The following is a 14,530-nucleotide window of genomic DNA, read 5'->3' as shown; positions in this document are numbered from 1 at the left end:
GGAACAAGTGATTAAGAGGAAGGTAATGGAGGAGATGCTCTAAAAAGAATGAAGAAGGGCAATATAGTGGCTTAGGCCTTAGCTCATCATGTTAAACTCAAAACAAAATAGGAAGAAAAATTAATGGTCGATGTCTTGACTTGTATACTTTGCTTTTGAACCACAAGCCTCCCCTGCTTTGCATCTACATAGAGTTTTGATCTTATAATGTTCATTTCTTGATACATTTACTACACCTGGTAGTAGATTTTTAAATTTAGGTACTGCATGTTGTTAAGTCAGAGACTAACAATAATATTAAAAGAAAGAAAGAAAGACGTAATTATCTGCCCCCCAAAAGAACTGTTCTTCCATTTAATAGCTTTATCAAAATGATTGTAAATATTTCCTAATATGGCTAATCCTTACATTTTTTAAAGACTGATGAAAGTTTTTTGCAGTAAAAAGATTAGTCAAGCATTTTGAATTAGTAAAGAATGTGCTTAACTTTTCAAATATTTTATTTAGTTACTGGAAAAATATCTATTTTGTTGATATTTCCTTAACATTCATGTTATTTTTCGTTAGGATGGAAAAAGACTGATATCTTTAGCTGAAAAAGGAAGTCATTTAGATTCTCATACAATTGATTTTTACACTTCTACTTAATGGTCTATAGACTATAAAAGAACCTTTTCTGAAAAGTAACCTTTTTCAAATGCTGTGTAGAATAGATAATTTTTGGCATTTTTGGAGACTGAAAGGACAATTGATGACTAAGTGTTTAAAATACTGGATTGGAAATCAGGAAACTTAATGTATTATCTCAGTTTAATGCACTGTGGTCTCAGTCTCGTCTCTGAGTTGTTACAAAACCCAATAAGGCAACTTTTAAGAAAATCCTCTCTACTTTTTGGAAGAAAAAATATATGTCAATTTCCAATGTTAATATGAGCTGCTTGGAGTGCCATTGCCTGAAATCTGGGAGTCAATACAGTGTTCTCCTTTGCTAGTGTCTAGTTACATAAAACACTCTAGGATTATACTGTCAATTTCATATCCAGGCAGAGCTTTTGTTAATGCTTACTATAAAAGGGGACGCTAAGCAGTGAGATCAATGAACTATTAGGAGTCACTCTGTATGTGGGCAACATTTCTTCCTGTATCATCCCTTCTGGTTTCCTAAAGGAATGTTTTCCTGTCTTGAATTTCAATGTTATATTTACTTTCACATCATAAAGACAAACATATTATTTAATTTTTTTTCTTTTTTCAAGAACAATATAAAACAAAAATCAGTAGTCTTGAATGTTTCATAAAGAGGGACAATAATTTCATTGTGAATTTACACCAGATTGCTGGACATGAGTCAAATAGCAATGAATTAACTCAAGAAAGGCTTTAATCTAGAGTGAACGGACTGCTTAAAAGGCAAGTTCATAACATGATTTCTGCCATAAGACTATAGCTATTTTCAAATCTTTTAAAATGTATTTCAGGTAGCATTCTTAGCACTTTAATATAGGACCATTTTCTTCAATGTTCTCTTTGGGGTGAATAGCTATCATCCTACAAAATGAGAATTCAGGCCACATGTCAAACTTTCAAGGAGGTATACTGGGAAGTGATAATGCCCAAAAGATAAATTGGAAAGATACCACAGGTATTAGCTTGTGTAAATGCTGCTTTCAATTTGTGTAGCAGCCACTGTAGTACTTTCAGAACAAGATAATGAATTAAATGTAATTCTTGGCTGTCCCCTGAAGTCCTAATAAGGACCAAATAGCTGGATTCAAACTGATTTGAAACCTATCCTGGAACCATTTCATGGATGTCTTGCTCTCAATCTATAATTGGGCCAAGACAAGCTTTAATATAGCTTACTTTCTACCCTCTTTAAAGCACTGACAAGAGTGGCTGTTGAATCACAGCAAAACCTTATGTGTTTCTTGGCTTATAAAGGACTCACCAAATGCCAAAACTTGTCCTTGGTTTTCATTTCTTAGGTGGGACTGTGTTTACATTTTAACCAAAAAAGGCATTGTTATTATTTTTTTTTCTGTTAACCAACGTATTAATGGCAGTATAAGGTAACTCTTTTCTTAGACAATTTTTTGTTGGCCTGTAGAAAATTTATTTTTAATTAAAACACTTCAATCACTCAACATGACCTCACCAAACACAGTGAGGTGTTTTGAATGATATAAATGATTATGACATGTTTTCCATTTTAAGGTGTGCAAAATAAATTTGGATGAGGGAAGAGGATAGTAAAATTAAAACATTTGGATATGAATTTACGATAATCAAGTAGAATTTTATCATATGAAATTTATTATTAAGTGGGAGGGAAATGTTGGGTTCTTTTTAATCTTTCAATGTTAGTTATTGCTAGGAGTGTATTGGAAAAGGGTTTGTGATGAGGAAAAACTGTAAGGGTAAGTTAAGAAGAGCTTACGTTCTTTTGGAATATACACACTGAAATTTTCTAAATTCAGTTTATATTTTGATTCATGCTTTGCAGGGCTTTTCCAAAATTGGTTCAACAACTAGTCAATCAAAAAGGATTAATTAGAATATTTCCCTGTAAAGCACTGTTTATAGAAAACTAAGCTGATAGCATCATTTAGGTCTGAGTACTGTACAAGAAGCATTAGCCCATGAAGTCAAGGTTTTCTAGAGGAAGAAGCAAAATGCCCCAGAGTTTCCTCATCCACAACTAAGTGGTCAAAGAAACTTCCTTTCCATGAAACCATCCAGGGTATAGCTTTACTTTTGCTTAAAGCTCTCACTGACTCTGAGGATCACAGTCTTAACACTTTGTCTGACCTCTTGCTTCTCACCACATTGAAATTTGCCATCTTGAATAGATTTACATAAGACTCGAGGTTCTACTGACTTTGATGTCCCGTCAGTCTGTTTCTGGGGTTGTTCCAGCCAATGGCCCAGACTCTTGGTGAGTTTTTCAGTATTTAATCTGTATGGAAAGTTCCCCTCACATATGCTACACCCCTGTTTGCCTTCAAACCTTCAGGACATGTCTCTCTTCCAAGTATGAGGTGGGCTTGAGACTTGGAAACTTTAGACTCAGAAGCATGGCCTCTGATGGGTGAATCTCCCCTTTGACCACTGACACTGAATGGTTGGCCCCAACAAGTTGTTCCAAGCCACTACCAAACGTAGCATAGAAGTTTAGGGTCCTGGATCTTTTTTAGAGGGGGAAAAAAAGATGCAGCCTGTCTCATTTGCTAGAGGCCCTGGCATGCTTTTGTTTGTGCAGCTTCTGTGGACTTAGAGCAAATCAGATAGCATTATTTCTACTGAGACTCTTACAGATACTCAGGACAGTATAAACCTAGAGCTTTTCTGGACTTAAAGAAAAATAGTAATCTTAAGAAGAAAGAAAATTCTTGTCTCTAGAAAAACAAGGTTAAGAGAAGAATGGGATATGAACAGTAGATAATTTATTATTTTATTCAACAGGAAAGAAGATAAAGAATTCTTATATACTTAACAATTTCCTAAAATCCTACTTTAATTTTTTTTTTTCTTTCTTCTGTATTTAGTCCCTGCTTATGGCTTGGACATTGCTTTTTAAAAATATATGTTAAATAAAATTCTCCCTGCAAAAGAAAACGAATGACTTTGCACTAATAAAAGGTACTGTTCTTTGCATGTTATGGGAAAGAATTTGGCAGAGATGGAGCTCATGTGACAACAGAGCTGGTGAGGAGAACCTGGAGTCAAGCATCGCATTTCCCCTAGGTCCTGAGAATGGGGCCATAACAGGCATAGTTGACAGGAATTCACACAAGGAAGCACCAAGAAGGAGATTCAGGATACTGAAATCAAGAGGCGGAGCTGAGAGTTAATAATCAAATGAGAATTCCGGTATCATGGAAAAGGAATAGGGCTATCAGACAACGTGTCTCCTAAAGTATTTCTGAACAGATTTTTTCATCATTAACCAGCTTTCCAATCTGATTTGTAAATAAACCAGTGGTGTCTTCAGAGTAAACTCAGGCTTCTGACACAATCAGTGTGACAGAATTTCATTATATGAGGATATTAAGAGAAATATGCACAGTAAAACTAGCCAAAGAAGTCCAATTATCTAAAAGACATTCTGTGTTTCTCAGAATATATTCATCACATATGTGAGAAAGGATCCTTCTGAAGATAAAAAAAAATGTTTTAAACTGGATATCTATACCAAAATGTGAAAATCCTATATCATTTATGCTTCTCTCTTATACTACATATCAAAAAACTAATAAAGCCATGTGCAAAGGTTTTGGGAGAGTCCCCAGTGAGGGCTACTGTGAAGACAAATGGTTAATGTCTGCTCTCCCAGCTGCTCAGTTAATTACTGTAATAGAAAACATCTTGAGGGAAAACACTGCATACAGTTATTAGCAATTAACCCACAACTCTAAAAAATCACAATTCTTACTAATAATAGAACATTGCCCAGCCAGTCTAATTATAATTTCTATGTAAGAGTCTCATATTTTCAAAAAATGTGAAATATTATAAATCACTACTATTTAAAAGGCAGATAGGAAATCAGAAGGATGGAGATTACATTGAGAAATGCAAAATGGAGCAGATAGAAATGGGAGAAGGCATGATTTATGTGGTAATGGACTAATTCCCTGACACTCAATAGATTCACACGTATCAGCCAAAGAACTTTTCTCTGAGTGTTTACTACAATGCAGGGCCCCATGGTGTTAATGGTTGGTGGAATTAACATGGTGAAAAAGGTAGGATAGAATAAAGCAGGGCAGGATAAATCTATGAAAAAAATAAACAAATAAAAATATTGCTGTGTTTTTCTTTGAATCATGGGATCTTCTTAGATATATCTCAGTCTTGAAGCTCAAATGCCTTTTGTTTTTAATCTTTTTGCTTTAAAAAATTTTATTTTTATTTGTAATTATTCTGGATATATAATAGTTATATATATTTATAGGACACGTGATGTTTTGATACAGGTATACAATGTGAATTAATCAAATCAGGGTAATTGGAGTATTCATCACCTTAAGCATTTATTATTTCATTGTTTTAGGAACATTTCAATTCCACTTTTAGTTATTTTAAAGTACCCTAACATTGTTGATTATAGTCACTTTGTTGTGCTATCAAGTATTGTTCATTCTATCTATCTAACTATATTTTTGCACCATTAATCATCCCCGCTTTATCCCCGCCTCCCTGCTACCCTTCAGCCTCTGGTAACCATCATTCTACTCTGCCTCCATGAGATCAATTGTTTTAATGTTTAGCTCCCACATATGAGTGAGAACATGTGAGATTTGTCTTTCTGTGCTTAGCTTATTTCACTTAACATAATGTTTTACAGTTCCTTCCATGTTGTTGAAAATGGCAAGATTTCATTCTTTTTTATGACTATACAATATTCTATTGTGTATATGTACCACAATTTCTTTATCCATTCATCCATTGACGGACACTGAGGTTGATTCCAAATCTTGGCTATTGTGAATAGTGCTGCAATAAACAAGAGTACAGATATCTTTCTGATATACTGATTTCCCTTCTTTTGGACATATACCCAGCAGTGGGATTGCTGGATCATACTGTAATTCTATTTTTAGTTTTTTTGAGGAACCTCCATTCTATTCTCCATAATGGTTGCACTAATTTACATTCCAACGAACTCAAATGGTTTTTATCCCATTTTGAATATGTCTGTTTTATTGTTCACCACATTGTTGACTTCGATCTATGCTTACTGGCCTTCTTATCCTCTAAACACATTAAGTTTATTCCTGCCTCAAAATTTTAATACCCGCTATTACCTCTGCCAGGAATATTCATCCCCAAGATTTGGCATGACTGGTTACTTCTAAGAATTCAAGTATATGCTCAGAGAAGGCCTAATCACATTACAAAATAGCCTGTTTCTCCTTTCTCTTTCTATCCTATAACATTCATTTGTTTTCCAATCATCTACCACTATCTGATAGAATATCCCAGTCTGCTACTTCTTAATTTATCATGATTAAGCTATATTTATCAACTTCCTTCAAGTTTTGGATCTATTATACCCCCACTTCCCCAACTTTCCTTTTCTCTATGCTTTTAGTATAGCTATAGCACAAATTTGTGTAAATATTTACATGATTTTGTATGTAAGATATTGTTTGCTACTAAGCCAAATAATGTCTTAGGATATTTCTTTTCTCATATGAACTTTGTTTTTTTACAGTAAATAATTTTCTTATATTGTTTTCTCAGATATCAGTAGTAAATTTTCCCCCAGATGCTCTAATACCTAGATATTATTTCCATAACCCCCAACCATACTGAATGACCTCCCCGCTTTTGTCTTGTAGAGATTTTCATCCTATACTCCCTACTTACTCTCAGCTGATGGGATACTTTTTAGTTTTGGCTCACAGCTTAGGTTATAAAAATTCCCTTTGCCACCTTCCTGGAAATTTCCTTTGCCTCTCAAATGTAAGAGTCCCTACTTTCTGGTGTGCACATTTTCCTCTTTCTTAGCTCACTTCCCCATTTTGCCGAGGCATTTCCTTCATTAGCTTTCTAAGAAAGGATATGAGGCTGGTCAATTTTTGGAGGGGTTTTGTATGTCTGAAAAATGCCTTACTTTGATACTTGATTGATACCCTCTCAGCTGAGTATGGAATACTAGGTTGAAAAAAAATTTTTTTTAACCTTTTCAAGTTATTGTGTCCCTATTTTACATCATTTTGGTGTTTCTTTTTCAAAAGCCCAGTGCTATTCTGGATGATGACTTTTGCACGCATACTGTCTCTGCTCCTGCTGTTCTGAAATTTCACGATGGTGAGCATCAGTGTTTGTCTTTGTTGTTCGAGGTACTCTGTGGGCCCTTTCCATCTGGAGATATGTCTTTCAGTTCATGAGTTATTTCTTTGATAATTTCCTCACCTTTGTTTTCTCTTTTCCTCTCTTTCTGGTTCTCCTGGATTAATCTACAGATTTTATATCCTTTTCTAATTTTTTTTCTCTCTCTCTCCTTCTCTCTCACCCTCTCCTTTTCTATCCCTTGATTTACCTCTAACCCTTCTACTGAATTTTTCTGAGTGTCTGAGTGTTCCTTTCTTACAGCTAAACATTTTTGTGAATGTGAATGTAATATATCCTCTTGTCTTTCTGAAGATAACTTGGGGGCGACATTTCTTCTCTCATGTTCTTTTTATCTGTTCTTTTCATGTAGGTCCCTACATACTGGAAACTCTCTTCACATCTAGTGATCTCAGCTGATTCCATTTAAGAGTAGGTGCTAAAAAGATTACTGAAAGGAAGCTGTTTTTTGTGAATGGGAGTGGTCAAATGGTAGACTTCACTGGAGGATTATCAGTTGCTGGTCTTTTACCTGGAGTCTCCAGAGAACAGTCCTCCAACGTCTTGCAGATACAGGTTTTCTGGGGACCACAAGTGAGAAGATCGGTGAGGGCCCCTTCTGTTTATCCTGTAAACATTCACCTAGTTCTCTCATGATCAGCCCTCTGACTTACTGCTGTCAATGCTGGACCCTTTCAGTTCAGTTTCTACAGAGAATACATCCTCTGTATCCTGAGGGGCAGAATAACATCTGGGAGTCAAATGCTCTACATATTTTAGAACCAGACCCCTCATTTTAAGCTCACACATAAGCCCCACCTTCCACGATGCTCAGTGCCTTCAAGCACTCAGTGCCTCAGTCATCACCTCTGGTGAACTGACTCTTTTCTCACAGGCCGTGCCTCCTGCAGGCACTTACCACGTAACTTTTGTGACTTCTCTCTACCATGGCACTTAGAAATCCTGCATCAGACTTCCATCTTCCAAACTAATCTCAAAATAGTTGGCCAGTGTTGGCTCCTCTCCTGTGTATCTTGGCTGGATAATAACTTAAAACATTTCTTTACTCTTCATTTAGAGAGGTTTGGGAAAGAGAAGAGAAAAAATAGTCTGGTCAATTTGCTGTGTTAAATTGAAACTCCTCTATGTTTTTTTTTTTCTTTTAAGATTCAGCATCTATTTTTTAAACTAGTTGCAGTATTTATCTAAAACAGTGGTTTTCAAACTTTAGTCTCATCATAACCACTTGAAGGGTTTACTAAAACACAGATTGCCATGCCCCACTCCCAAACTGTCTGATTCAGTAGTTAGGGAATAGGCCTGAGAATTATTTTTAACAAAGCCCTAGGCAATGATAATGCAAATCACACTTTGGCAAGCGCCAATTTATATAAATGGCCTTTTACTTAAATTAGCTTTTGTTCTATTCTTTCATAGAGGCAGAGATGTGTGCCTGCTGAACTCTTTTTCATCCTTTATGACCTACGTCATATACATCATGTGGAATACTTATATACATATAGAAAGCATACCCTTCCCCAAAGTAGCCCTTTCTTCCTCTGGGTTTTATGTCTACTTCTCTTGTTATACGAATCACGTTGGACAAGTCATGTGTCTGACTCCCCTAGAATAGAGTTAACTCTTTGAGCATGTAGCATCTGTCTTAGTATTTATTTAGATTCTTCCTCCTCCTTCTCCACCTTCCTTTCTCCTCAACTTCCTATCCTCCTCCTCTTCCTTCTGCTCCTCCTTCTTTATTCCTCTTACCTCACCCTCAATTTACAGAGATGTGATGAATGGAACTGAAGTTCTATTACCACGTACAATCAGTAAGTAGGACATAAGTCTGGGATGGTTTCCCTCAAAAACTGAATGTCTTTATGTATTCATTAGTGTGTCATGTAACTAATGGCAGGTGCACTATTGATGTCAGGCATGTAGATTATAGAAGCTTTGGTCAAAGCGGCTGGTCGGTGAACTCTTCATTACCTAGTACTACAGGTGAGGTAAGGAGCTTACCTCAGAATGAAAGTCAAAAGACTGGTTACTTCATTGAAAAAATCTTGACATGAAAAAAATATATATCAGCTTAACTAAATAGTGTTCTTTTGATGTAGTCTGCTTTCATTCTGGCATAAACTTCTCATCTTATCAGGGACCAATGTGAAACACTTTGCAGTTTGATACTTATCTATAGACTGTACTTTAAAAACAAAATTAGAATGTAATTCACATACCATAAAATTCACCCTTTAAAGGTGCTTTTTAGTATTTTCCCAAAATTGTGTGAAAATACTAATTCCAGATGTCTAATTCCAGAACCTTCATGACTAAGTCCAGAACATTTTCCTCACCCCCAAAAGAAACTTCATATGCATAAATAGTCATTCCCATTTCCTACTGCCCCATCTCTTGAAAATCACTAGTTTACTTTCTGTCTCTGTGGATTTGTCTATTTTGGACCTTTATATAAATGCAATCATAAGTCAATATGTGGCCTATTTGTTTCTGACTTCTTTCACTTAGCATAAGGCTTCAAGGTTTATCCATGTTGTGGCAGGCATCAGTAATTCATTCCTTTTTATTTACGGCTAAATAATATTATATAGACATACCACATTTTGTTTATTCACCAATTGAAGGACATTTAGGTTATTTCCACATTTTGGCTATTATAAGTAAAGATGCTATGAACATTCTTATATAATTTTTTGTGTGGACATGTTTTCAATTCTCTTAACCTAGCAGTGGAATCTATGTTTGATGTTTGGAAGAACTGCCAAACTATTTTTGAAAGTGGCTGTACCATTTTACATTCCTACCAGCAATGCATGAAGGTTCCTATTTCTCCATACCATTGTCAATATTTGTAATTGTCTCTTTGATTATAGCATCATAGTAGGTGTAAAGTAGCATCTCATTATGGTGGTTAATGCATTTCCCTAATGACTAATAATGTTGAGCATCTTTTCATGAGTGTATTGGCTATGTATATATCTTCTTTGAGAAATATCTAGTCAAATCATTTTCCCATTTTCCTTTTCATTGTGAGTTGTAAGCATTCCTTATATATATTGGATAGTAGTCCCTTATCAGATATACATGACTTATTCCATTTTGTGGGTTCATTTTACTTTCTGGATCATATGCTGACTGTACTTTAGATACCATACTCCATAGCTATATAGTAAGCTGAAACTGCTTGTTTCATCTGCTGTAGAAACACACAGACAAAATTATAGGAAATATTACAAATGCAAATGTGTAATAAGTTTGTATGCAAGTGTAGGATAATGAACTTTCAAGTACCCTAGGTTTGGGCTTATATGTTGGGGCCCAAGCCACTGTTTGGGCTTAACCTTCCAGAGAATGGCTGACAAGTTTTCCTATCTTTTTATATGGGGTTGAAATGGATAGGTCTGAGACCATATTGGGTTCAGTAATTTTTCCTTAAGTGAACTTTTTAACTTATGTACACTAAAGTTCATTGGCCACTATTTTATTCATTTATCCACTTTTTTGAACTTCTGCCCTGATTTAGCCATATTGAGTTGGGAAAGAAATGGACAACCTTATCATCAAGGTTTGGTTTTGGCCATTCCTGGATATGAGTATTTGTTTTACAAAATGTTAGCCAATGGCATATTATCAGCAACTTATTATAGCTATGGCCTAAATAACTGAATCAGAGAGTCTCCCAAACCAAGCACATGTTAGATGGCGTTGCTCTATTCTATGCTTCTTTATCATCAGATCTATTCAACTGTATTAGCATAGTTAGTTGTAGAGCATTGACAGTGGCTGTTTGGATACGGTCAGTTATCCAAGGCCGTCAGACACAAAGAATGGGACTTCAGAATATAAGCTGCCCTTTTACTTATAGCCTGCAATACAATTACAATAGGCGACTTTAATACCCCACTTTCAACAATGGACAGATCATACAGACAGAAACTCCTTTAAGGAAACACTGGACTTGAACTATACTTTAGACTAACTGTACCTTGTGGACATACACAGAACATTCTACCCAACAGCAGCAGAGTAGACATTCTTCTCAAACACGTGTGAAAGAAATATGTTCAGGATAGATCATACGTTAGGCCACAAAAATAACTCTTATCAAATTTAAGATCTAAATCAAGTATCTTTTCTGACCAAAATAGTATGGAACTAGAAATCAATAACAGAAGAAATTTTGGAAAATTCACAAATATGTGGAAATTAAACAACATGCTCCTGAACAACCAATGGATCAAAGAAGAAATTAAAAGGGAAATTAAAAAATACCTTAAGACATGAAAATGAACACACAACATACCAAAAGCTGTGAGATGTAGCAAAAGCAGTTCTAAGAGGGAAGTATACAGCAATACATGCCTACATCAAAAAATGAAAAAGGTCTCAAATTAACAAACTAATGTTATACCTCAAGGAACTAGAGAAAGAAGAACAAATTAAGTTTAAGGTTAATAAAAGGAAGGAAATAATAAAGATAAAAGCAGAAATAAGTGAAATAGAGACTAAAAAATAGAATAGATAACAAAACTAAGTGACAAGATAATTAAAATAGACAAACCTTTAGGTAGACTAAGAAAAAAAGACTTAAGTAAATAAAATCAGAAATGAAAGAGGAGACATTACAACGAAAACTACAGAAATACAAAGGATCATAAGAGAATATTGTGAACAAGTATATGCTAACAAATGGGATAATCTAGAAGAAATGGACAAATTCCTAGAAACATGCAACCTACAAGACTGAATCATGAAGAAGTAGAAATCAGAACAGACTATTAAGTAAGGAGATTGAATGTATAATAAAAAGTCTCCCATCAAAGAAAAGCCCAGGCTTCACTGCTGAATGCTACCAAACATTTAAAGAAGTACTAACACCAATCCTTCTCAAACTCTTCCAAAAAACTGAAGAATAGGGAATACTCTCAAACTCATTTTGTGAGGCTAGATTTACCCTGATACCAAAGCCAGGCAAGGATATTACAAGAAAAAAAAATTAGAGGCCAATATCCTTTATAAACATAGATGCAAAAATTCTTAGCAAAATACCAGGAAACTGAATTCAACAGCACATTAAAAGGACCATTCACCAAAACCAAGTGGAATTTTATTTCTGAGGTGCAAGAATGATGCAATATATGCAAATCAATAAATATGATATACCACATTAACAGAAGGAAGGACAAAAACCATATGATCACCTCCATAGATATAGAAAAAGCATTTGACAAATTTCAACATTCATTCATGACAAAAACTCTCAACAAATTAGGAATAGAAGGAATGCACCTCAACACAGTAAAGGCCGTATATCATCACCTACAGCTAACATTGTACTCAACAGTGAACAAGTTGAATGCTCTTCCTTTAAGACCAGGAGCAAGACAAGGGTGCTCACTCTTGCCACTTCTCCCTTAGCTCTGGAAGTCGTATCCAGAGTTATTAGACAGGGAAAGAAATAAAAGGCTTTCAAACTGGAAAGGAAGAAATTAAACTGTTTGTTTTCAGACAACATGATCGTATACACAGAAAACTCTAAAGACTCTACCAAAAATTGTTATAAATAATAAACAAATTCACTAAAAGTTGCTGCATATAAAATTGACATATAAAACTCAGCAATATTTCTTTACACTAAGAACAAACTGTCCAAAAAGGAAGTAAAGAGTACAATCCCATTTACAATAGCTACCAAAGAAAAAAATACTTAGGAATAGATTTAACCAAGTAAATGAAAGATCCCTACACTGAAAACTATAAAACATTGATGAAAGAAACTGAAGAAGAGACAAATAAATGGAAAGATATCCTATATTCATAGGTTGAAAGAATTAATATTGTCCAAACTACTCAAAGGAATCTACAGATTCAATCAATTCCTATTAAAATTCCAATGACATTTTTCATGGAAGTATAAAAAGCAATCCTAAAATTCATATGGAATGACAAAAGACCCCAAATAACCAAAACAATCATGAGCAAAAAGAACAAAGCTGGAAGCATCACACTCCCTGACTTCAAGGTATACTATAAAGCTATAGTAATCAAAACAGCATGGTACTGGCATAAAAACAGGCACAAAGACCAATGGAATAGAATAGAGAGCCCAGAGATAAATCCAGGCACTTATGGTCAATTGATTTTTTACAAGGATGCCAAGAATACACAATGGGGAAAGGCCAACTTCTTCAATGAATGGTGTTGAAACAGCTGGAAAGCCACATACAGAAGAATGAAATTAAACCCTTATCTCATACTAGATACAAAAATCAACTCAAAATGAATTAAAGACTTAAGTGTAAGGTTTGAAATGGTAAAACTGCTAGAAAAAAACATAGAGGCAAAGCTGGTGATGAATTTTTGGATGTGAACCCCAAATACAGGCAATAAAAGCAAAAATAGATAAATGGAATTACATCAAACTAAAAAGCTTCTGCTCAGTTGAGGAAACAATCAACAGAGTGAAGAGACAACCTATGGAAAGGGAGAAAGATTTGCAAACTGTAAATCTGATAAAGAGTTAGTATCCAAAACACACAAGGATACATCCTTTTACTGTACTTTTTATTGTGCGTTGCTGATGTTCCTTTTTCACAAATTGAAGTTTGAGCAAGTCTATTAGTGCCATTTTTTCCAAAAGCATGTGCTTACTTCAAGTCTTTGTGTCAGATTTTGGTAATTCTCACAATATTTCAAACTTTTTATATTATTATTATATCTGTTATAGTTATCTGTGATCAGTGATCTTTAATGTTAACTACTGTAATTGTTTGGGGGCATCATGAACCACACCCATATAAAATGACAAACTTATTAACAATCAATAAATGTTGTGTGTCTTCTGACTGTGCTACTGACTAGCCATATCTTGCTCCCTCTTCTTAGGTCTTCCTATTCTCTAAAGTACAACAATATTTAAAATAGGCCTATTAATAACCCTACAATGGCTTCTAAGTGCTCAAGTGAAATGAAGAGTTTCATGTCTCTCACTTTGAATCAAAAGCTAGAAATGATTAACCTTAGTGAGGAAAGTATGCCAAAAGTTGAGATAGGTTGAAAGTGAGGCTACGTGTGCCAAACAGGCAAGTTGTGAATGCAAAGGAAAAATTCTTGAAGAAAATTAAAAGTGCTCCTGCAGTGAACACAGAAATTGATAAGACAGTGAAAAAGCCTTATTGCTGATATGGAGAAAGTTTTAATGGTCTGGATAGAAAATCAAACCAGCTACCACATTCCCTTAAACCAAAGCCTAATCCAGAGCAAGGCCCTAATTCTCTTCAATTTTATGAGGGCTGAGAGAGGTAAGAAAGCTGCAGAAGAAAAGTTGGAAGCTAGCCAAGGTTGGTTCATGAAGGTTAAGGAAAGAAGCCATCTCCATAACACGAAAGTGCAAGGTAAAGCAGCAAGTGCTGATGGAGAAGTTATCCAGAAGATCTAGCTAAGATAATTGATGAAGGTAGCCACACTAAAGAACAGATTTTTGATGTAGTAGTGTTATATTGAAAGAAGATGACATCTAGGACATTCACAGTTAGAGAGGAGAAGTCTATGCTTGGCCTTAAAGCTTCAAAGGACAGGCTAACTTACTTGTTGGGGGCTAATGCAGCTAACGATTGGCTTTAAGTTGAAGTCAGTGCTCATTTACCATTCTGAAAATCCTAGGACCCTTAAGAAT

Source organism: Eulemur rufifrons, chromosome 7 (genome assembly GCF_041146395.1).
Source record: "Eulemur rufifrons isolate Redbay chromosome 7, OSU_ERuf_1, whole genome shotgun sequence".
NCBI classification, from domain to species: Eukaryota; Metazoa; Chordata; class Mammalia; order Primates; family Lemuridae; genus Eulemur; species Eulemur rufifrons.
Note: the sequence above shows the minus strand (reverse complement) of the source record.